Genomic DNA, 23,591 nt, shown 5'->3' with positions numbered 1-23,591 from the left:
CATTGAGAAAAACAAGCCCTTATTTGGCTGTTCCTGCTTGGCCTGGTCGCTTCCGTGTAGTACAACCTATCCGCTGTCCCCACGTGGCTTGCTAGGATTGGCTAGTGCTAGCTACTTAAGTGTGGTGCAGGGATTTTCCGGGGTCAGAAGATTGTATCAAGGTTCCTGAGTAAAGCTGTTTGAAGAAGATCTTCGCTGGTCGGTCGTGTCTTCCTTGCCGGTCGAGGTTGGGCGCGACAAGTGGTGGCAGCCGTACGGGGAAGGAGATCAGAACCGTACGGGGAAGAAGATCAGAACTTCTCACAGTCAGGGCAGCGCTGGAAAAGTTCCCAAGGTAAGTTGGGACGATGAGGACCATGAAAAACTAAGCGGCTATAAAGGTTCAGGGTAGTAAACAAGAAAGTTCGCAGTAATGTTAACCGAAGGTAAAGTTCGCAGTAGTAGCGAACCGAAGGTAAAAGTTCAAGGTAGTATCGAACTGAAGGTAAAAGTTCAGGTAGTAGTGAACTGAAGGTAGAAATAGGCAGCCTTGTAGTTGATGGACTTTTTCATCTTCCTTATTTTGTGGCTGCTTCTAAACCTCTTTTTAATTTGGGAATCATTTTTACCTATTGCTGGGATGGGGAATTCACAATCCCACCCGATTTTCTGGCTCTTCAGGAGCTGTTTGAATCAAGAAGGTTAAAGATAAAAGGAGCACCATAGAGAGGTTTCTGAGTGAATGTAAAACCATTGCACCCTGGTTCACAGTCTCAGGTAATCTTTCTGTTGCTTGTTGGGACAAGCTAGGTGAAGACTTAGACTTTGCACGGTCCCAAGGAACCTTAAAACCAGGAGTTCGCCAAGTTTGGCGTCTAGTGCGTTGTTGCTTGGAGGATCAGAGGTGCTGTCAGGAAGTGTTAGAAAAGGGACGTGCAGCTCTTGAAATGCTCCAGGAAGGAAGATCGGAAAAGCAAGGAAGTGCGGAAGAAACAGATACGGAAAGATCAGATACAGACAGAGAGACGGAGGGGACGGATACTGAGGATGAGTTACAGGAATTAATAGGACAAGTGAAAAGACAGACTTTAAAGGCAAAGCATAGGGGATGGGGAAGAAAGTGTAAAATGGAGGGTGAACCCCCTGGACGACACCCATCGGCTCCTCCTCCATTTAATCCTGTAGAAGGAGGGAGTAGAAGCCAGGGGCATACCTTCTGCCCAGAAGTGTGGAAGGCAGTCCGCACAGAACTACATATGGCCTATCCTGTTTATGTGGATGCTAATCAACAAAGGTATCATGAGCCTTTAGACTTTAAGGTGATCAAGTCCCTGGCGGAATCAGTTAGGACATATGGTATTACGGCCTCGTTTACCATAGCTCAGATTGAGGCCTTACACAGATTTTGCATGACTCCTAGTGATTGGACTAACCTTGCTCGGGCCTGTCTTAGTCCGGGACAGTATTTGGACTGGAAAGCTTTTCTTATAGAGTTTGCTAATGAACAGGCTGCCGCTAACTTGGCAGCAGGGGGAGGCCAGGCTGCCTGGGATAGAGATATGCTGCTGGGTCAGGGACGCTTTGCCAATGCTCAGACAGGGTATCCAGGACAGGTTTACCAGCAGATTAATGAAGTTGCAACAAAGGCATGGAAATCCTTACCTAATAAGGGAGAAGTGAGTGGAAACCTCACCAAGATCCTTCAGGGACCTATGGAGCCATTCTCTGACTTTGTAGCCCGATTAGTGGAAGCAGCGGGGAGAGTCTTTGGAGACCCCGATACTGCTATGCCCCTGATTAAACAGTTGGTCTATGAACAGTGCACAAAGGAATGTCGAGCCGCTATCACTCCTTACAAGAACAAGGGACTTGAGGCTTGGATGAAGGTCTGTAGAGAAATAGGGGGACCTTTGACTAATGCTGGACTTGCAGCTGCGGTTCTGCAGATGACGCAGAGAAAAGAAAGAAGCTCAGGAGTGTGTTTTAAGTGTGGTAAACAGGGTCACCTAAAAAGGCAATGTCCAGAAAGGAGAAATTTAGTCAGTACAGGAAGTGGTCAACGCCCAAGGCAACCAGGGCTGTGCCCCAAGTGCAAAAAGGGGAACCATTGGGCTAATGAGTGCCGCTCGGTAAAAGACATCAATGGGCAGCCTCTTAGCTCAGGTTTTGGTGGAGCATGTCCAAAAAACGGACAGCGGGGCCCAAGACCCCAGGGCCCACAAATATATGGGGCAGTCGAGAATCAGGATGTAGAACAGAGTCACGAGAGATGGCCGTCTCTTCGCCATCCGAGGGGCCAAGGAGAGCCACTAAGGGCTCCGCAGGACTGGATCTCCGCTCCACCACCAGACTCGTACTAACTCCTCGGATGGGGGTCCAGTTGATAGAAACTGATTTTAAAGGACCTCTTGAGCCTGGCACAGTAGGATTACTTATAGGGAGATCATCTACAGCTTTAAAAGGACTGCATGTCCATCCAGGAGTTATTGACCCAGATTATACCGGGGTAGTCAAGATCATGGTAGAATCACCAAAAGGGATTACTGCCATTTCCCCTGGGGACAGAGTAGCCCAACTATTACTTTTACCTAGCCTTCATGAAGGGTTTGCAGCCCAGTCTAGAGAGAGGGGAGAGAAGGGTTTCGGTTCTACAGGCTCCGACCTTACATTTTTAGCCTTGGGTCTAGACCAACGCCCAGTAATGGAGCTAAGGGTAGATGGAAAAAAGATCCTAGGATTGTTGGATACAGGGGCCGATAGAAGTATAATAGCTCAAAAAGAGTGGCCCTCTGGATGGCCAGTACAGGCCTCATCTCAAACATTGCAAGGTCTCGGTTATGCAAGAGCTCCTGATATGAGTGCAAGACACCTGAGTTGGAGAGATCAGGAAGGGCATTCAGGAGTTATGCAACCCTATGTGTTGGATCTACCCATTTCCCTTTGGGGAAGAGATTTGCTGAAAGAAATGGGTTTCAAATTGACCAATGAATATTCTGATACTTCACAAAAGATTATGAAAAATATGGGTTATTTTCCTGGTAAAGGAATAGGGAAAGGATTAGCCCTGCAGGGGGATTAGCCCTATAACTGCCCAACAGAGAGAAAGGAATCAGAACCTGGGTTTTCCTAGGGGCCGCTGAGGAAGGCATTCCCATTACCTGGAAGACAGAGGATCCGGTGTGGATTCCTCAGTGGCCACTTTCCTCTGAGAAGCTTGCCGCAGTTAAAGCCCTGGTAGATGAACAGCTGGCTATGAAGCATATAAAACCATCAGTGTCACCTTGGAATACCCCAATATTTGTGGTTAAAAAGAAGTCAGGAAAATGGAGACTGTTGCATGATTTACGAGTTATTAATCAGCAGATGCAAATTATGGGCCCAGTGCAACGCGGGCTTCCTCTTTTATCCTCTCTGCCAGCCTGTTGGCCTGTTGTAGTGATTGATATAAAAGATTGCTTTTTCTCCATACCTCTTTGTCCAAGGGATAGTGAAAGATTTGCTTTTACTGTTCCATCATGCAATCATGAAGGACCTGATCAAAGATATGAGTGGGTGGTTTTACCACAGGGTATGGCCAATAGCCCTACTATGTGTCAACTGTTTGTGGACAACGCCATCGCCCCATTAAGACAAAAGTTTCCCTTTTCTGAGATCGTCCATTTTATGGATGATATCCTTTTAACTACGAAGAATGAAGAGATTTTAGATTTAGCATATGGAAATTTAATTAAATTACTAGAAGGTAAAAGGATTGATTATTGCCCTGAAAAGGTACAAAAGGGTGATCTTATAAATTATTTAGGAGCAAAAGTAAGCCCTTATATCATTATCCCCCAAAAGGTTGAATTAAGGAAAGATAATCTTAAGACTCTTAATGATTTTCAAAAATTATTGGGAGATATTAATTGGGTTAGATGTTATTTAAAATTACCAAATTATGAATTAAAGCCACTGTATAATACCTTAGTTGGGAATTCGGCCTTGGATTCTCCTAGACAATTGACAAATGAAGCAAGGGAGGCCTTAAAGAAGGTTGAAAAAGGATTACAAGGCGCAATGTTGCATCGATGGGAGGAAGGTGCAGACATTGTGCTATGCATTCTAGCCACCTACATGCAGCCCACAGGATTGTTGTGGCAAGATGGCCCTTTGCTTTGGGTTTATCCCAGAGCTTCTCCAGCTAGAGCAGTAGAGTATTATCCTACAGCAGTTGCACGATTAGCCCTGAATGGGATCCAACAGTGCATACAATATTTTGGTGTTTCCCCAACCTCGATCATAGTGCCCTATACAGGTCAGCAGACCAAGATCTTGTGTGGCACTGTGGATGATTGGGCTATATTACGCTGTGGATTCCATGGAGAGATAGATAATCATTATCCAAAACACCCTCTGCTATCCTTCTTTAAGGAACATCCCGTGATCTTTCCTAAGGTTACCTCCAGTGTTCCTATACAGGGGGCGCCAAACATTTTTACAGATGGATCCAAAAATGGCTGTGGAGCCTATATGATCGACCATCAAGAGCCAATTTTGTGTCAATATCAACCCGGCTCTCCACAAGTTATTGAACTCAAGATTGTGCTAGAAGTGTTTAAAAATTGTTCTTTTGCCTTTAATTTGCTCTCTGATTCGTCATATGTTGTTAATGCAGTTAAGATGTTAGAAGTGGCTGGCCCTATTAAAATTAGCAGCACGGTATGCCAGCTGCTAAGGGAACTTCAGGAATTGATTTGGGAAAGAGGTTATAAGTTTTTTGTCCAACATATTAGAGCTCATACAGGTTTGCCTGGTCCTCTCAGTGAGGGAAATGATCTTGTGGATAGATGTACCCGAATGGAGTTTATCTTCTTAAACTCATCATTGGATCAAGCCCGACAATTTCATCAACAATTTCATGTGCCTACCAAAACCTTACAGCAAAAGTTTCATCTGTCTCGAGCAGATGCTCGACAGATAGTTTTAGGATGTCAACAGTGTATCACTTTTCACCATCCCCCTAGTGTAGGAGTTAATCCTAGGGGCCTCCTACCCCTAAAGATTTGGCAAATGGATGTAACTCACATATCTGGATTTGGGACTCTAAAATACATTCATGTTTCTGTGGATACTTGTTCAGGTGCCATTCATGCTACTCCTATGAGTGGGGAAAAGGCACGCAATGTTATTGGACACTGCCTAGAAGCCTGGGCTGCTTGGGGAAAGCCTCAACACTTAAAAACTGATAATGGTCCAGCATACACTGCCCAATCTTTCAAATCCTTTTGTAAACAGATGGATGTACAGTTGAGCCATGGCCTGCCTTATAATCCCCAAGGACAAGGTATTGTTGAGCGAGCTCATCGTACATTAAAGGAATGCCTAATTAAACAAAAAGGGGGAATAGGCCATGGTAGAACCCCCAAGGAACAGATATCCTTGGCCCTTTTTACTCTCAATTTTTTAATTTTGGATGATGATGGCCTTTCTGCCGCTGACCGACATCAACGTCGGGCAGGCACGTTGAAAGGCTATGCGAAATGGAAAGATGTGATCACTGGCTTATGGCATGGGCCAGATCCCGTTCTGGCGTGGGCGAGAGGGTCTGTTTGTGTGTTTCCTCAGGACCGGCAAGATCCGTTGTGGGTCCCTGAAAGATTGACCAGGAGGTGCAACAAGAATGAAGATCCTGCTGTTGCTGACACTTCTTGGTGTGACCCAAGTGCTGGTCCAAGCGGAGCCCTGGTGGGGGATACTATCGGTGTTCCCGAGACCCATGCCGATACGTCATGACCATTAAGCCCACTCCGTTAATTTGTCTAAACAGTTGTTAAGTTATCTTTTGGGTAATTGGACTGGAGAATTCGAATTTTTAAAGCATCAGCTACGTGTAGCCATCGTGACCGTGAATTCCACACGTGCGGATGCTGGACTGGCTTCGGGATTGTCATCTTGGATTGCTGCTGCTGTGAATCATCTAGGGAGTGGGCGGGTATGGGAGCCCTAGCTGGACTCTTGCTGCTGGTCTCCCTAGTGAGCCTGTGGTGTTTGTGCAGGATGAGGTTCGTACAGAGGCGGCATGCGGCCATGGTCGTGCAGGCATTTGCAGTCATTGAGGCAGGACAGTCCCCCCCAGGCGTGGCTCACAGTCATATAAGATATATAGCCACCCTTACTTTACTGGGCCCCTGTTTCCCCTGGCATATTCCATCGTCCCTGAGCATATCGAGTGACCCTACTCAGTGACGGGCAACTTCCCTTCTCACCTAAGACATGGAGCCTTGAGGACGACAAGGTAATCCTATGACGGGTACACAAAGGGACGATCCTAAGACAGGGGGGGTCGCCGCGCTCAGTATATGCCAGTGTCGCCTGGGTGCCAATAAAACAAAAAGGGGGAACTGTAGAGGGCTGCGGGTCCTGCGCCCGGGATGGTGCCGTTTCCGCCTTCCGCTCCTTGTGAGGGCAGGTCCGGTTTCAAATCTTCCGCTCAATGAGCAAAACAAGTCATTGAGAAAACAAGCCCTTATTTGGCTGTTCCTGCTTGGCCTGGTCGCTTCCGTGTAGTACAACCTATCCGCTGTCCCCACGTGGCTTGCTAGGATTGGCTAGTGCTAGCTACTTAAGTGTGGTGCAGGGATTTTCCGGGGTCAGAAGATTGTATCAAGGTTCCTGAGTAAAGCTGTTTGAAGAAGATCTTCGCTGGTCGGTCGTGTCTTCCTTGCCGGTCGAGGTTGGGCGCGACAGTGGATATACATCACCCTTTCCCAGAGGCTTGCCCTGGGGTAGCCATGTCTCCCCACAGCTGGTAGACTTGGATTGTAACAGAGTTATCATAAGCCAGGAGGAACAGAAGCACAGTGTGACTCCCAGAAGAACATAAGATTTGGAAAGCTGTTGCTAAGAAGTAACCAGGACCGGATACTAGTTTGCTTTTACAAGAAACGACTAACTTGCCTGTTTACAGAGAGTCAGTCTGGGCTCTGCCTTTTATCTGACCTGGGAAGATCTGGCTAAGGATTTCGGTGCCTTTTCAGTTAAATAGCTACTATGTGGCAGGGGCTTTCCAAAAAAGAGGCGTGAGCTGCTATGCGCAGCTGTGAGTGGAATCTGGAGATGAGAAAGTCAGTGTTTCCAGAAGAAGCAGACGTGTGGCTGTTGACTTCCCTGAACCTCTGAGGGAGCTTTCATGAGGCCAATGTTATTAGAGCCATTTGAGAGATAAGGAAAATGAGGCGCAGAGAAATTAAGTGAATAATAGCAGTGATTATAATTCGAGTGTGATTTACAGGCATCAACCCAATCTGCCTTACAGCAACAGAGTGAGTAAGAGCCACTCAGCTCACTGATGAGGACTCCGGGGCTTAGCTAGACATCTCACGTGAGCTCTGAGCGGAATCACGGTAAGATTCAAGCTGTTATCCCTGACTGCCACGGGAGGGGATGCAGAGCCTCAGAAGTAGAAGTCAAGGATCAGAATCAGTCGAGATTTTTTTCTTCCAGGAACTGCGTTCTTCTCGTCACCCCCTTACTACCACTACCCACTCTGCTGCACTGGTAGAACACTGAGACGTGATTCAAGGCCAGCACGGAACACCGTCTCACTCGACCAGAGCGGGCCTGGCTCCTCATGCCAGCTGCCAGTGATGGCTGAGCCACACTTGGTCCCAGACACTGAATGGTGTACGTCTCATCCCAAGATGACATAAACAGAGCCAAGAGACAATGACGGGATCCAGAGTCTAAGAGACACATGTGCACACGGACCAAGTGTGTTCTGTGCACCACATGTTACTAGAGGCAGGTCCTCCATAATTTTCAGCTTGCCTCTGTTGAATCTATCTGGTTTTCCCAATGGAAAAATATGGTTCGTTTAAAATACTCATCTCTAAACTGGGAGATCACGGGACCCTGTGTCCTTGGGATACCCAGCTCTGCTTGACATCCTTGGGCAGGAGGATGAGCTTCCCGAGCTCTCACCGCGTCTTCTGTGAAACAGTGAGATGTGAATGTGTATTCAAAACTTCCCCGAGGCTCTCAGAGCTCTGAGGTGAAAATAACTAACATGCCCATTTTTCAGACCAGCGCACCCATTTTCCAGATGAGTAAACCAGTCGTGGAGAGGATCGATCATTTGTCCTGATTTACACAACTGGAAAGCAGCCATCCTAACTCCCACACAGAAACCGTTCTCCGGGTTGTGTCAGAAATGTCCTTCCTCACAGGGTGTGCCAGTCGGAGGAAGCAGGAGTCTAGGGGAACAAAGCAGAGAGCATGCGTATGCATTACAACGGGTTTGATGGATGGTTTTACAGGGTATGGGCTGGGTCGTCCAACAGTCCAACAATGGCTGTCTATGTCTTGGAGAGCTGGAGAGCCTCATAGCTGCTCAGCACACAGGACCACTGTCTCCGCAGCTCAGGGGTGACGATAAAAGCCTGGAAGATTTCTAGAGAGCCACTGGCCAAGAACAGCCAAGGAACCTGGGTTCTGGAGTCCGAGAAGGTCAGCGGTGGTATTGGTGGCAGCAGTAGAGGGCGAAGGGCAAAGGCAAGAAGAGCCGTGGTTTGTGTTGTTGTTGTTTTCCTCAGAATTCTCTATATTTGTAGCTGGAAAGTTTTACCCACTTTGGGGACGGGTGTTTTCCCCTTCACAGACGTGCCAAGAGGCGTAACCCTTCCTCGGTCCCAGATCCCTAAGTTGACAACCAAGATAAACCAACACGTGGGCTGTCCCTGAGCTATTGACATTCATATCTGACCTTGACCCAATCAGAAGGCATAGACCACCAGACACCAAGAGCCATTCAGCCTTCGAATAACCTTTTTTGCTCATGACAATGGACCAGTTTCCATTGCTACAAGTCACAAAAGACTTCCAAGCAGGCTTTTCCATTTAGAGTGGGGTTGGAGCTCCCATGTTGTTTGTAACAACAGGACTTACTAGTCTCTCTGGCTCACTAGTTCCGCCTTCTTTGGGTTTATTCTTGAGTCAAAGTTCCCTTATTACCTGATCATCTAATCACCATGTTGGATGGAAGCTGTTGGCTGTTGGCGGACACTGGCATTTTGTTGATATAGCATATGTTGTTATTACATTGTTGTTGTTACTATTATATCATCATCATCATCACCATCACCATCATCATCACCACCACCACCACCACCACCATCATCATCATCATCATCATCATCATCATCATCATCATCATCAGGCTCAAAATGTCCACTTCCTTCCTGTTCCCTCCACACAGTGAATTTGGATATGGTGGCTGGAACTGGCCAAGAGCTTTGCAGTTCCTCTGCCCCAAAGATCTTGGAGTGAGGAGTCTAGCGGGCTGCCCACCCACATAAGAACAAGGAAGGAAAGATACTCAGTTGACAGCTCCCCCCTCCTCCCACTCACCCATGATTTCAGCAAAACCTTTCCATTGTAGAACAATTTTAAAACAGGGGTAAGCCAAAATAATGAATTGTAAACCGTCCGTAATCCCACCCACTCAACGATAATAGCATTTAACTCTCTGTGAGTATTATCCCAAATATTTTTCTACTACGTGTGCTTTTAAGTACCTAGCAGAACTTAAAGGGACAGGTTGGGTATTCCTTATCTGGAGTGCTTGGGACCAGAAGTGTGTCACACTTGGGACTTTGCACACTTTTTAAAAGTGTCTCTGTTCGGAATCTTTGCATATGGATGATGTGTTATTGTGAGGATGTGTGCAAATCATAACACAGACTCCATCTATGTTTTATACAGACCCTCACACGAAGCTCAAAAGCCCTTCTTCATAAAGTATTTTGATAATTTTGTATAGGAAAAATAAGGATATTTTTTCTTTTTTCCACTACCTCAAGTAAACCCCTAAAGTAGAGATTTTGAAGAATTTTTGGCTTTACATATTCAGGTTAGGCATGTTCAATATAAGCTTCAGTTTTGGTTTGGGTTGTGAAACCAGACTTAATTTGTGAAGTTTCGTTGCTTAAATATATATATTACAGGGCCTAGAGAAATGGTTCAGTGGTTAGAGCACTGGCTGGTTAGAAGACCCAGGTTCAATTCCCAACACCCCCATGGTGGTTCCCAGCCATCTGTAACTCCAGTTCCAAGGGACTCAAGGCCCTCCTCTGAACTCCTCAGGCACCTGGCACACATGTGGTGCACAGACATGCCAAAACACTCCTGCACATACAAAAACAATATTTTTAAGATATACAATGTAACACCCATATACAGAATACAAGGAACATGAAGAATATAAAGTTAAAAGGAACAGCCCAATCCTCCACCCCGAAGTAATTACTGTTTACCTTCTGTTCTGTGTCTTTCACAGCTTTGTCCTCAGAATAATATATATATACAATGTGCTTTTTGTACAAATGGAAACAACTTTGTAGTTTTCGACAGTTACTTTTCCTGTAATCTTATCTTGTGGGCATTTGCCCAGTTCAATAAATATAGTCCTATATTACAATCTCTAATGATCCCACAATATTTCACTTTTCATGGGTGTTTAACCATTCCCCCATTGTTGGTCATTTCAATCGTTTCTGTTATTTTCTTGCAAATGGCTGTGGCGAAGAACAGCCACATGGCTGTGCTTTGAGCTCTTGGGTTGTTTAAATCAATCCCCAAGGCTGGCACAGCTACATTTCAAGGTTACGTTTTGACTTTCAAAGCCATGAACTTCATCAGAAGTTTGCCTCCAGGACACCCAAAGGTGGAGGTTTCAGGACAAGCAGAGGGAACATGTAGCCCTCAAGTCACTGCATCCCGACAAAGAGGAGAACAACAAACATTTGTGGGAACACGTGTCTCGAGCCCTTTTGTCTAAGATAGACACCGTGCGAGCTGATGCTAGGCTCAGGCCAGCCGTGCCTGCTCCAGCTCAGGGAGCCAAACTGCTTTGTCCTCAAACTTTTCAAAGCTCTCTGCCTTCCAGGAGTTGATGTTCACCTTCTAGATCCTGGTCCTTCCTTCTTCATAGCATTGTCCTCCCTGGGGTCACTCACCCTAGGCACGCCTAGCCAACCACCTATCATGGTGTTCTTGTGTCTCTGAGGAACTTTCTGGAAGCTCCGGGGGAGGAGTCACACCCACTCACTCATCCTGCCAGACTGAGTCATTAAATGCTTCACTCACTGGCTTAGCTTTTTCCTCTTTGGGATGCTCCCAGGAAACTTCAGGTGTTTCCCCTGAGGATTCCCTTAAACTACCTAAAACTAGAAGATAGTCCTTCCAAATGAATGCAATGTTCCCAAAAATAATTATATCAGGGTGTGTGTGTGTGTCAGATTTTCACAATTTACAATCTTGTGCTAAACCTAGTCCCCTAAGATCCATACCGTATTGTTCTTCAGGTTGTATCTCCCCACGAAGGCAGGTTGCAGATGTCACTCGTGAGTCACCAGAACGCCTGGTGTCTCACCGTGTGCACTGTGCTCCTTTGCACACGTCTTATATAAGCGTTAGCCCCTTGGGCTCCATTCTCTATGCCTGGTTCTTCCTCTGCTGCGCACAGTGTAGTTGAAGCAACGCGGAACTGTAGCAAAGTCCCACAAATGAAATCCACAGTGGAGAGTGGAGTCTCGTGGGCATTCACACAGCTTCTCGGGTGGATCCAACAACACTGCATTCGACATACACAAAGCTCCCCAGACAGGGCTAACAACGGGCCCCTCGGATGTTTGCTTTTCTCCGGAACAAGGGTCAGTTAGGAGGTAGGCATTAGAGAGAATAAACAGAGTCAGAGTCTGAGGACCGGTGCGTTTGCGTATTTCCCATCCCGTTGTTCTTCCACACCGTTCACTTGAGAATTTGCCCCTGCATTTTCTGTAGCCAACCCATTCCTCATGTTTAACTGAGACTGAGCCTGGAAGACTTCTGCCAGCCATGACATCTCATGCTGCCTGGAAGATCAATTGGAGCCATTTCCTTAGATTAAGGGCTACTCCATTTCATCCACTTCCCTCTAAACTCTTACATCTGGAGAAAAAGAAACAGCCTACGCAAAACGAAAAGAGTAACAAACAAGCAAATAGAATAGGTCTCTGTGGGAGATTCCTCCTGTGCTCAGTGTAGTAAGTAAAGGAGCCCAAAAGCTGTGCTTGCTCTGGATCTATAATCTGCTGCTCGCCTCTCCTGCTGCACATGGCGACTTTGAGATTCAGTAGGATAATGTCCACCTCAAAGACCTGAAACGGAAGCTTGGGAGGAAAGATGGTTTGAGGTATTGCCAACAGCTGTGAGTACAGGACATAGGCATCCACAGGAACCCATAGTGCTGTAGTTAGCCTGGTCTCCGTCAGAATTAGAAGCTCTGCTCAGGTGTGCTGATTTTCTGTGCCTGCGCACAGCCCTTTAGACTGAGACGTTCCCTCTTGGAGGAAGCATGGAGTGAGTGAAACTCACTAGACTGAGGGCACCTCCTGCCCAGAGCTTACAGAAGCAGTCGACGAGGGGAGCCTTGGGTGGTGGAACTGCATGCAATTGCCCAGGAGACTTCCAGTGGCCCAGATGTTCTGAATCGTCACCCGTTCTTGCGTGAGACTTGTTGGTGATGTAACCACTCTAGTCAGCCAGCCATGCTCCTGGAGCAACACCACCCCCACACACACTCACGTTCCTGTAAGTAGCACCCATCAATTTAATCTGTGCAGCATGCTAGATCTGCTTGGTTTCCTTTACTTTGATTTATTATCGTCTTGTCTATCTGGGGTGCACAGAGAGAGTCTGTCTCCACACAAAAGCAACCCGGAGTAAGGTTGAATTGACTAACTCAGAAGGCCCAACGTGGAAAATGTCACCTTTCCTTCGGGAACTGTTAGGAATTGCTCACAGAAGAGATCCACCTCACATTAGATGTCTCCTCTCAGAGGACCCTTGCAGCCGAACTCTATAAAGTATTTTCCGCAGTCGTAGTCAAAAGCATTGCATAGTCATTCTCTTAAACTCTCTTCATCCCATCCAAGTCTGTGTCCTCAGAGTTCCTCAAGGTTGCTTCTTACTCTTCCAACACATCCCTCTCTCGGCCTGGCCCACCTCTCCTGCCATACTTCCTGTTTCCTTGTCTTCTTCCACAACTGACATCTTCACTGAGGGAACAAAGGCGTGATCAGATCCTGGTGCCAGAGGGTGCGTTCGTGAGGATGGGGCCGGAGAGTGGAAGGAGGTACCATTGATTAGTGAAAGGGCAAACAGAAAGTGATATCTGACCCTTCTGCCACCGCTGATCAGCCTATCACGGGCTGACCACGACATGTCAATCATATATTTGATCCAGTTGATCCTAATATTCTCTAATCATACTCATTGATCTTGCCAATAAAAACTACCAAAGGAGACTGGGCCTCCAAGGTGTCCCAAGTGGGTATTACTAACTCCCCTGAGGACATGTGTCTTTGTCTTCCCAGCAAACCAGCATTTTCCTTGTGTTCACAGAGCTCCACTCGGCTTCTGCAGAAAACACCATGCTGAATTGAAATTATATTCTCACAGCCACCTTCTCAGCTAGACCGTAGACTCAGAAAGGACAAGGGCTGCAAAGACTAGCTTGCTAAGCACCCCCCAACCAAAGATCCAAAATCCAAAGGGCTCAAAAGTTTAAAAAAAAAATTGAGTGTCAGCAAGATGATTCTACAAGTAGAAAATTCCACATTTGCCCTCGATGGCAGTTTGCAGTCACAATGCAGAGTCCTTAAAACTAGAATATAAAACCAGTTACGTTGGGTTGGGGATTTAGCTCAGTGGTAGAGCGCTTGCCTAGCAAGCGCAAGGCCCTGGGTTCGGTCCCCAGCTCCGAAAAAAAGAAAAAAAGAAGAAGAAGAAGAAAAAAAAACCAGTTACATTATACGTGATCCACCTGAAGCAGAACTGAGTTTCAGATGTAGACTTGGGTCCTCCTATCCCTGAGATATTTTATTATGCAACTGAGAAATAGTTGAAGAGCAGAAAAAGATATCCCATATCAGGAATACCAGCCCCAAGCATTTAGGATACGGGACATCGAGCCTGAATATGTCTCCAGAGCCCAGGAAATCTGCGTGCCTGAAATCATCAGGAATCGAACAATGAAACCCCCTCTCTGTCCTCAGCAGCCTGCTTGCTTAGCTCCCACACTCCTCTTTTGGACCGGCAACCACCATAGGTCAAAGGCCACTGTTCCTTATCTCTGCATCAGTCTTGCCGCAACGGAGGCAGGCACGCAAACGGCGTGAGGAGCGTACACGCCGCTGGTCTAGGAAACCCGATCTCTTGTCTGGCTGTCAAGGCAAACGTGTACCTCACATCACATCTCTAGCAGAGGTGTCTTGATTTGCCAGCAGCCTTGTTTGCTTGAATCACGCCTGTCTCCAGGGTGGGCTTGATGTGGGACAGCCAGCCGCGAGCTCTTTTCGCCCAAATAGGCTGTCGAGTTACTGATGACTTCAGATGCCAGGAGGCTTTGATCAAGATTTCTGCGCTGGGGCCGTGCGTAACCGCGAACACTACGGCCTCGCTGCTTTGCATTAGTATGTGAGTTCAACCCAGGCTGCTCTGGGTTTTATTTTAGTCCTGAAAGTCATTTAACTTAGTAATGACTTGCACAAAAGGGGACGGTTCATTTAGTTCTGCTTCTTGTCCTACTTTCTCCGCGGAGAGGCGAGTTTTGTGCTGCGGGGGTGAATGCTGATGTGTTTCCCGTAGTCTGGGCACCGCGGCAGCCTGTCCCCACCTGGTTCACATCCATTAGGAAACCCATATGGGGCTTGGGCTGCCAAAGTTTGATTGAGTGCGAGAGTCGGAGCTGACGGGGGTAAGAGCTAAACAAGAACAACCTATACCACTAACAGCCAGTCTCTAACAAGCTGTATTTGTTAGAAGACATTTTAATATGACAAATGCTGGGGGTTGTAATGGCTTTTAATAAAGTGTGTCGGGTGATCCATTATGCATGGGCCTGGCTCCTCAAACTATGGAATATGGACCACAGCAATTCTGGGCAAAGGCATCTGTGCCTCTCTCCACTGAAATGGCAATAGGGAAGAACAATAAATAACAGGTTGTAGGGTCATCCAGGATGAGCTAGTGGGCTACTCCAAGCCACCCCACTGGAGAAAGAGTGGGTAAGGACTTCTAGAAGCGCCAAGATGTTAGGCAACACTTGAGAGATTTACTGCACGGTTTAGAAACTTGAGTTTTCTGGGCCTTGGTTTCAACAACCACAAATGAAAGACTGGGTTGTAAAAAGCCCCTCTTCCTGTTAGTGTCTGACCGTGGTACTGGCCAGCCTGGGTTGAGTACCTGCTTAGCTGGGCCCTACTGACGGTTCATTTTCTGTTGCTTTAAGCAGACTAGCTGAGATTGAATAACTTATGAATGAGAGAAATCAATTCCGGCTGATAGCTCTTGATGCAGGCAAAAATGGTGTCGAAGAACATGGTGTGGGAGACTGAGACACTTCTGAGGTTCTGGCCTCGCCTCAGGTCACAGTGGAAGGGCACGTGGGGTATGTGAAAGAGGCAGGGTGTGAAAGGTTACCTCAGCTTGAAAACAACTCACTCTCAGAACTAACCCACAGAACTCCATCCTGAATATCACCAGCCCATGAGGGCTCTTCCCCCATCACCGGAGAGTACCCTCCGTAGGCTGTGCCTCCAACACTGTTACATCATTGGAGAACGTTCAACCTCTAAATGTTGGTGACAACGTCCTCTATCCCAGTTATAACAAGCGGTGATTCCCAAAGAGGAGTCCTAGAACCTGTGAATGTGACTTTACTAAGGAAGGCTTTTACACATGATAAAGCCAGTGATTTTGAGATGAGGAGATCGTCCTGGATTACCCTAAACTCCAAACCCAAGGGCATGTATGTGTCCTTGCGAGAGATGCAGGAGATTTGGCTGGACAGAAAACTACAAGGTATCACAGAATCCAACTCCACCCTTCCAGAATAACTAACGCCAATACTTCCCACATTATTCCATAAAAGGAAAAGGAAGAAATGATTCCAAACTCTTTTTAAGAAGGCAGTATCATTATCCTGATTCCAAAATAAGATATATATATATGAGATTTTTCAGATGCTGAAAGTCTCAGAAAGATACACATTCATACAAACTGAATTCAAGAACATAACAAAATGGTCAGCCACCTTCTTTGGGGTGGTTTCGTTCCAGGCTGTCAGAGATGGTTCAGCAAATAAGAACTAAGAAAACTTCTGACAGAGGGTTAGTGCCTGAAATTTTAAAAATAGCTTTAAAAAGTAAAAAGTCCATAAAGCAAATGACATGACTTAAAAATTAACTATGTGGCTGGAGAGGTGGCTCGGCCCTTAAGAGCATGAACTGCTCTTCCAGAGGACTGGGTTCAATTCCCAGCAACCACTTGGTGGCTCACAACTGTCTGTATCTCCACTTCTGGGGGGATCTGGTGCCCTCTTCTGGCTTCCGTGGGCACTGCATGCATGTGGTATATGACGTCAAGACACTCACAATAAGTAAGAGTAAATAAAATCTCCTCAAACGTTTTAATTAAAAAAAAAAAAAAACTAAAGTAAAATTTAAAAAGAAATAATCCGTGGTACTCAATAGACTTCCCAAATGAAGAAAACGCAAACGGTTAATAAATACCTTTAAAATGTTCAACATCTTTACAAGAAATGTAGGTTAAACTACCTTGAGATTCCATCTCATTCCAATCAGAAATGCTATGATCCAAGAAACCAGCTAACAGCAAATGCTGGGGTGTGGTATGTGTTGTGGGGGTGGTGGGGGGTAGGACTTACGCACTGTAGTGTAAACTGCTACAACCACTTTTGAGGTTCCTCAAAGAACTGAAACTGGGCTGGTGAGATGCCTCAGTGATCGCGGACACTGGCTGCTCTTCCAGAGGTCCTGCACTCAATTCCCAGCAACCACATGGTGGCTCACGGCCATCTACAAAGGGATCTGATGCCCCCCTCTGGCATGCAGGTGTAATTGCAGACCAAGACAATAAAAAAAACCAAAACAAACACCCTACAACTAGAGCTGCTATTGACCCAGCTGCACCACATCCGGGCACATATGACAAGGACCTCATACCAAACAACAGAGCTATCCGCATTCCCAGGTTCATGGTGGCTCTGCTCACAATAGCGAGGAAATGGGACCAGCCTTGGGGTCTCTCAGCTGATGGGCTGAAAATGAAAATGGGACCCCTATACGCCACAGGAGTTTTGTCCAACTATAAAGGAAAATGAAATTACAAACTCTCAGGGAAATGGGTGGACTTGGAGGACACACTGAGTCAAGTAGCCCACATCCAGAAAGACAAACGTCCCAGATTCTCAGTCATAATGCAGATCCTAGATATGAATTCATAGAGTCCTGTGCTCAACATCCCATGCAGAAAGAAGAGAAAAGAAGGCACCAGGGATTAAGGAGGAGAAATCTGGGGAGGGAGAAGTCTAAGCAGGAGAGAGAGGAAGACAGGGAGGAAGAAAAGGGACATAACCAAGCTGAGGACAAGTGAGAAAGCCATATAGGAGCATACTGTTTTATACGCTTACTTTAAAAAGCAGAAGCAAGCAAAACCACAAGAATCTGTATGGGGATACCATCCATGGATGAATTCCATCCACCCCCCCACCAAGGAGCCATAGATTATCAAACAGAACCCTAGTGCCAAGTGTAGGATACCTCCTGATAAGATGTTGGCCAGAGAGGTGCCAAAGTCCTCCTGGATGATACAAGCCACTGTCATTGCTCTTGGTTCCCACCAAAACCAGGTGCTGTGACCCTATTGCCAGAGGCCCTGCACACTGTCTCACCGGACATGGGGAAGGAAGCTGGGTCTGAGATAAACACGCATCTCTACCGGCAGAGCTAGCATTGGCAGTGTCTGCAGATACTGAGGCTGCTGGGGGAGAAAGTCATGGCCAGTCTTATCCAGCTGTGAATCTTTCAAGCTACAACCAACCCACCAACCAAGATGTTCATCTAGTGCAATAATGGCCTGTCTGTATGCGGGTAACCAACCACTCTCTGATTGGATTTGGATCCCACTCCGTAGGAGGGCGCTCGTGCCTCTCACTGCAAACCGTGATACAAACCACATCATAAACCAAAGAGACCACGGATGTGGCGGGCCCCGGAGGGAACATGTAGGTTGATGTCTATATGCAGGTGAGGGCTGGCACAACTTAGGTCAAGGCCCTTGATAGGACAGTAAAAAGTAAGGCGGGGACAAAGCCTCAGTAAGGTGACAGAGAAGAGGGAAAATAAAAGAAAGAACCAAGATGGAGGCAGAGACGGACCACCCAGCTCCGTGTGCTCTTAAATGGCCATAGGTAGTTATGAATATTTCTTAAGGGATGGATTTCTATAGGTCAATTTATCTCATCTAGGTGGGTGGTTTATATCATTGTCAATCGGTTGCGAGTTTATTGTATGGACATATTGTGGATTGATAATTTAACGTATAAATCTGATTGCTAAATTATAGTTTATTGAGTCTTGATTTCAACGGGTTGCTGGGAGTTTAGTCTATAACTACCAGGGGGTGGTTGCCAGGAGTGCGGGCAGATTCCACAGCAGGGAGCCGTGACAGGCCAGCCTCTGCTGGACCTCTAGTGTCCCGATTTTACCGGGTAGCTGGGACCAGAGAGTTCCTGGCTGGCTAGCCAGGAGACGGCAGCTAGCAATTGGGGGGGGGGTGAGAGACTGCCAGGGCTAGAGGTAATGCAGCATGGTGCCACACCAGAACCAGCCACCACTGAGATGAGACTATCCCACAGATGCCATGTGGCCCAGCCAGCACCGCTCAGCTCCTTTCTGATCCGCTGCTGTGGGAAACAAAAAATAAAGCCAAGACCAGAAAGTGAGTGAAGAGCCACTCACAGCTCTCAGGGTACCAGGCTCTCCTGCGTGGGCCTTGGGACTACTATCCAGATCCCCGTAAGGCTCTTTCTCCTCTAGCTGCATGAAGATGCTGGGCGAGTGGTCCAGCTTTCTTTGTTTTATACCCACTGTCCTAACATAATCATCAACATCCTTCCCTTCTACTCTGTGATGTATCGCAGTTTAGCAACGTTATATGGTCAACTGTAATAAATAATCTCTGGAGAAAGCATGGTTTTCCCAACACTTCCACATCCGGGGCATTACACCATCAGAAAACTAAAAATGGATTAAGCGAGGGGACAGAGAGACGGTAAAGAGCACAGGCTGTTCTCGCAGAGGACCTGGGCTCAGTTTCCAGCGCTTACATAGCGTCTCACAACCTTCTGTAAATCAAGTTCCAGGGGATCTGATGCCCTCTTCTGGCCTCTGTGGGCACTGCAAGCATGTGGTATGTGTGCAGGTGAATGGCCATGCATACAAAATAAAAAGTAAATAAATAAACAAATAAATAAGGCTGGAGAAATGGCTCAGTGGTTGAGAGCACTGACTGCTCTTCCAGAGGTCCTGAGTTCAATTCCCAGCAACCACATGGTGGCTCACAACCATCTGTAATGGGATCTGATGCCCTCTTCTGGTGTGTGTACTCATATAAATTAAATAAATAAATAACAGTAACTATATTTTAAGCTTCTAAATTCTGGGTGGGTAACGTTTCTCTCCCTCCCTCTCCAGTCAATGAATGTTCATAACCTGTGTGGATGCAACCTCCCAGCTAAGACCTCCCCATCTCAGCTCCAGGACCCTTCTCCTGCCTCTGCCCCTCGCCCACTTTGCAGACAAATATTCTTATTGGTTACTCAAATGTGAGTTCTTGAATAGCTAGCAGCATGCTGAGGAGAACAGCACTGGGCAGAATAGCTGTGGCCTTTGGGGTGTCGCCGTTGTTTGAAATCTCCTGCTGGCAGACTGCCCAGTCCACGTGGCCGAGATGGCTAATGATTTGAGGCCATGTCCAGTGTGGCAGAAAGGGGCCTGGCGCTCCTTAGAAGGGACAGTCAACAGCTTGGGAATGAAGGGTTAGAAAAGCACAGGAAGTTGCCTCAGGTTGTCTTTCTATTCCCGAGGCAGTGGACTCACACCTTGGGCTGGGAAAGGTAAGGGAACTGAGCCCGTCGACGATTGGTCCATTCACATGACCTCCGCCAGAGAGTAGAGAAGAAGGAACTTAAAGCCACACCCTCCGTTCCGGTACCTACTTATCTTCAGGCAGCACTCGTTGATGTGCTGCTCCAGCTCTTCCAGGCCTAGGCCTTTCTTCTATCCACGGCCCTCAGCAGTCGAAGTCAGTGGCTGAACATCTATCCAACAGTTTCCCCAACCTCCAAGTCGCAGCCATTTTTTTTTTTTTTTACATTATAAACTGATTGCAGTTTTTCAAGGTCTCCCCCGTATGTCAGCCTTCCTAACATCGGAATGCGGATTCGTCATAAAATCGTACACTTCTCGGAAAGCGATGCTTTGGCGCACACGGTTCTCCCCCAGTTGATGAATCCGAGGCACAGCACTTCATCCTCCCTGCGGTGGGACTCGTCCTTCGATCTCCCAGCTCCGTTTCTAGTGACGCTCTGGGCGGTGATCCACAATCGGTCCCCGCACCAGGGCAGTGCAGACACCTGGGACTCCTCCGTAAATAACTGAGTGTAAGAGTGAAATTAGTGTTACGTGTTACAAAGACAGATCCCTGACGACATGTATGACCCAGAGCAGTGTGAGCAAGGCCAAGCCAGCCCACATTTCGGCGTCGATCGGGTAGATAAGCGCCAGCCCCACACCCTGCTAGGGAGCTACTGGCTCATCCACTGGTAACGGGAGACTCTGCTATTCTGAAAACATGGCTTAGGCTTCCTATGTTCCAGTGGACGGCCCCACACACATGCAGAAATGGGCAGCACAAACTGGCCTTAGCGGAATAGGAAATAAATAACATAATCTTGGGAGGGGGCTATTGGGGCAGACAGGTAGAGAAGGAGTTGGAGTGGCATATTGAAGTGGGCACAACCCTAACTCATTGTGTGAATGTATAAAATCCTCCAGAAGGAAGAAAATTTTCCATTGAAAGGCAGAGGGAGTCCTGCTTGATTCTGGATGGGTCATGTAAAACACGTATCGCCCTCCTTTCAGGATGCAGATAAGCCTACAGTGTGCAGTTGCCAATGTCTTTAGTCTTTATTACCTCCTCCTACCTGCCTCCCTCCCGCCCCCACGGAACCCACCTGATATGGGAAATGCACACTGTGTAAGACACTGACACAAACATTTGCCTGCTGGAGTGTAGCACGTGTGACCTGTGGCATTTATCCCTGCGGTACCCATGACAGCCATCTCACCAAAGGCAAGCAACACTCGTCCTTTCAAACGTCTGCTCACTCGTTCACGAATTCGTTTATTCAGCAACCCCCTACCAGGCACAGGGTCCTGACAGAATGGTGAGCCTCTCAGACATTCTAAGCGTGAGTCCCAAATTGCTGCGGGAGCCCTGCCTGCTTCCTGTGACATCATTGCCTGATGATCTGGGGGGACTCAATAAAGTGGGGCACCATCCACACGCCAAGGAGAACCAGATCCTAATGGAACTGGTTTGAACTTAGTTGCCTGGGGGAATTGCTGCTGGGACACGAACTCCGAACAACAAGGAAGAGCTCTCTGAACGAGAGGACACTTCAAGTTGCATTAAACAACTGGCTGGGAAAGAGCACAGGTGAACATGGACATAAAGGACCACTTGACGGCCTCGACGTTCACATGCTAGATCCAGTTGTCTCAGAAGTCACTGCCATGATTTCACAAGTGCAGGGCCAGCCTGCCTGCTGACTCCTTCTCACTTCCCAAGGCAGAGGCACAATTGTAGCCTTGATCTGCCTAATCCAAACTGGTGAAGCTGAAAAACAAGTAGAACAAGGCAGAGAGCTCTCCCTGTACCCTTGCTCTCACTTCAACCCAGAACTTGACTCAGCCTGGCACCAGACCTCCGGGGCAATGTGCGGCTTCATTTAGAGTTGATGGCTCCTTGGTCTGACAGTCTGCCAGGGACTGATTCATTCTTTGGTGGGTTTTTTTTTTTAACTTCCTGATATCCGCCTACACTGTGCCACTTCACAAAAGGGAATCTGCCTCACTTCTAAACAGTCCAATAAGGAGCAGGCCATTGCATCGGATGGTCAGAATTCCCGTGTTAACATCTGATTGTTGATATGAAGCCAGAGTCTTGGAAGGCAGAAGGGTATTTCAAGTTATCTGCTTCTTAGGACAGTGAAAAGATACACAGACCATGCTACATAAGGGCAGCTGCAGCAGAGAAGCCAAATACCTGTCGGGCGAAGTGATGCCTGGATGGGATGGATGTATTATAACTGATAGAGAGGTGGATGAATGGATGGATGGATGAATTGATGTATAGATAATCATGGATGGAGTGATGGGTGATGGATGGATGGATAGATGGATGGATGGATGGATGGACAATGATGGATGATGGATGATAGATGATGGATGGATGGATAGATGGATGGATGGATGGACGGACGATGGTGAATGATGGATGATAGATGATGGATGGATGGATGGATGGACGATGATGGATGATGGATGATCGATGATGGATGGATGGATGAGGTAGATGGATGATGGGTATCACATGGATGGGATGGATAGATGGATGGAATGGGATGGGATAAGACCAAAGAATGGATGGATAGATAGATAGATAGACAGACAGACAGATAGATACATGGATGATGGGTATATGGTTGGATGGCAGATGCATGTATAGATAGATGGATAAGTGAGTAGATGGAAAGGATTGGATGGGTAGATGGAATCGATGGGTAAATTATGGTGGATGGCAAATAGGACAGGATGGACAACAGAAGGATAGATAGATGATGGGCAGATGATGAAGTTCTGCCAATGTCATGTGTACCAGTGATGTGCAGTACTGAAATGCGGTGAAGGTCAGGACTTCAGGGTAAGAGTGTATTGCAGTGGTTAAATGACCTAGACTGGGAGTCAGGACAACCTCAACTGGAAAATTGGATCCATCTCTTCCATTAAGTGTTCAAAGAGGCTCTTTTCCCAACTCTTCCTCAGTGTAAGAATGATCACAGTTACTGTTCTCATAGTTTATCATGAGAACCAGAGTGGTCCCAAGGTCCATAACCCACAACCTGGCTCAAAGTGGGCGTGGTAAACGAACATTTATCTATCACATTCCTCTTTTCCTACTTTTTTTTGGTAGACTTGATTTTATGAGAAAACAAAGGTTTGAAATTGGGCAGGAAGTAGGGTGATTTCCATGTACACTCTGTCCCCTGTCCCACAGCCTTCTCCACTGTCAGAATGTCACACCAGGGAGCATATTTCGAAAGTGATACTGCTCCATTGATTCATTATGGCCTCCAGAGTCCACAGCAAACATTAGGGTTCCCTCTTGGGTTGTACAGCCTAGCAGTTTATACAAGCATACAATGGTGAACATCCACCAACGGTGTCACCCATTCCCTAAAACCCTCAGTGCTCTGCTCGCTCATTCATCCCTGCCTCCCACAAGTCCCACAACCATGGGTCTTTCCATGACTTCCCCCTTCCTAATATGCCCTAGACCTTGGGTATGCACCATTTTTGGATTCCTTTAACTTGGACGTGTTCATTTAAAGCCCCCCTTTGCTTTTAGTGGCTAGAAGTTTGTGTTAGGGTTGAATACTATTCCACTGT

The sequence above is a fragment of the Rattus rattus genome, chromosome 14 (genome assembly GCF_011064425.1).
Source record: "Rattus rattus isolate New Zealand chromosome 14, Rrattus_CSIRO_v1, whole genome shotgun sequence".
NCBI lineage: Eukaryota > Metazoa > Chordata > Mammalia > Rodentia > Muridae > Rattus > Rattus rattus.
Note: the sequence above shows the minus strand (reverse complement) of the source record.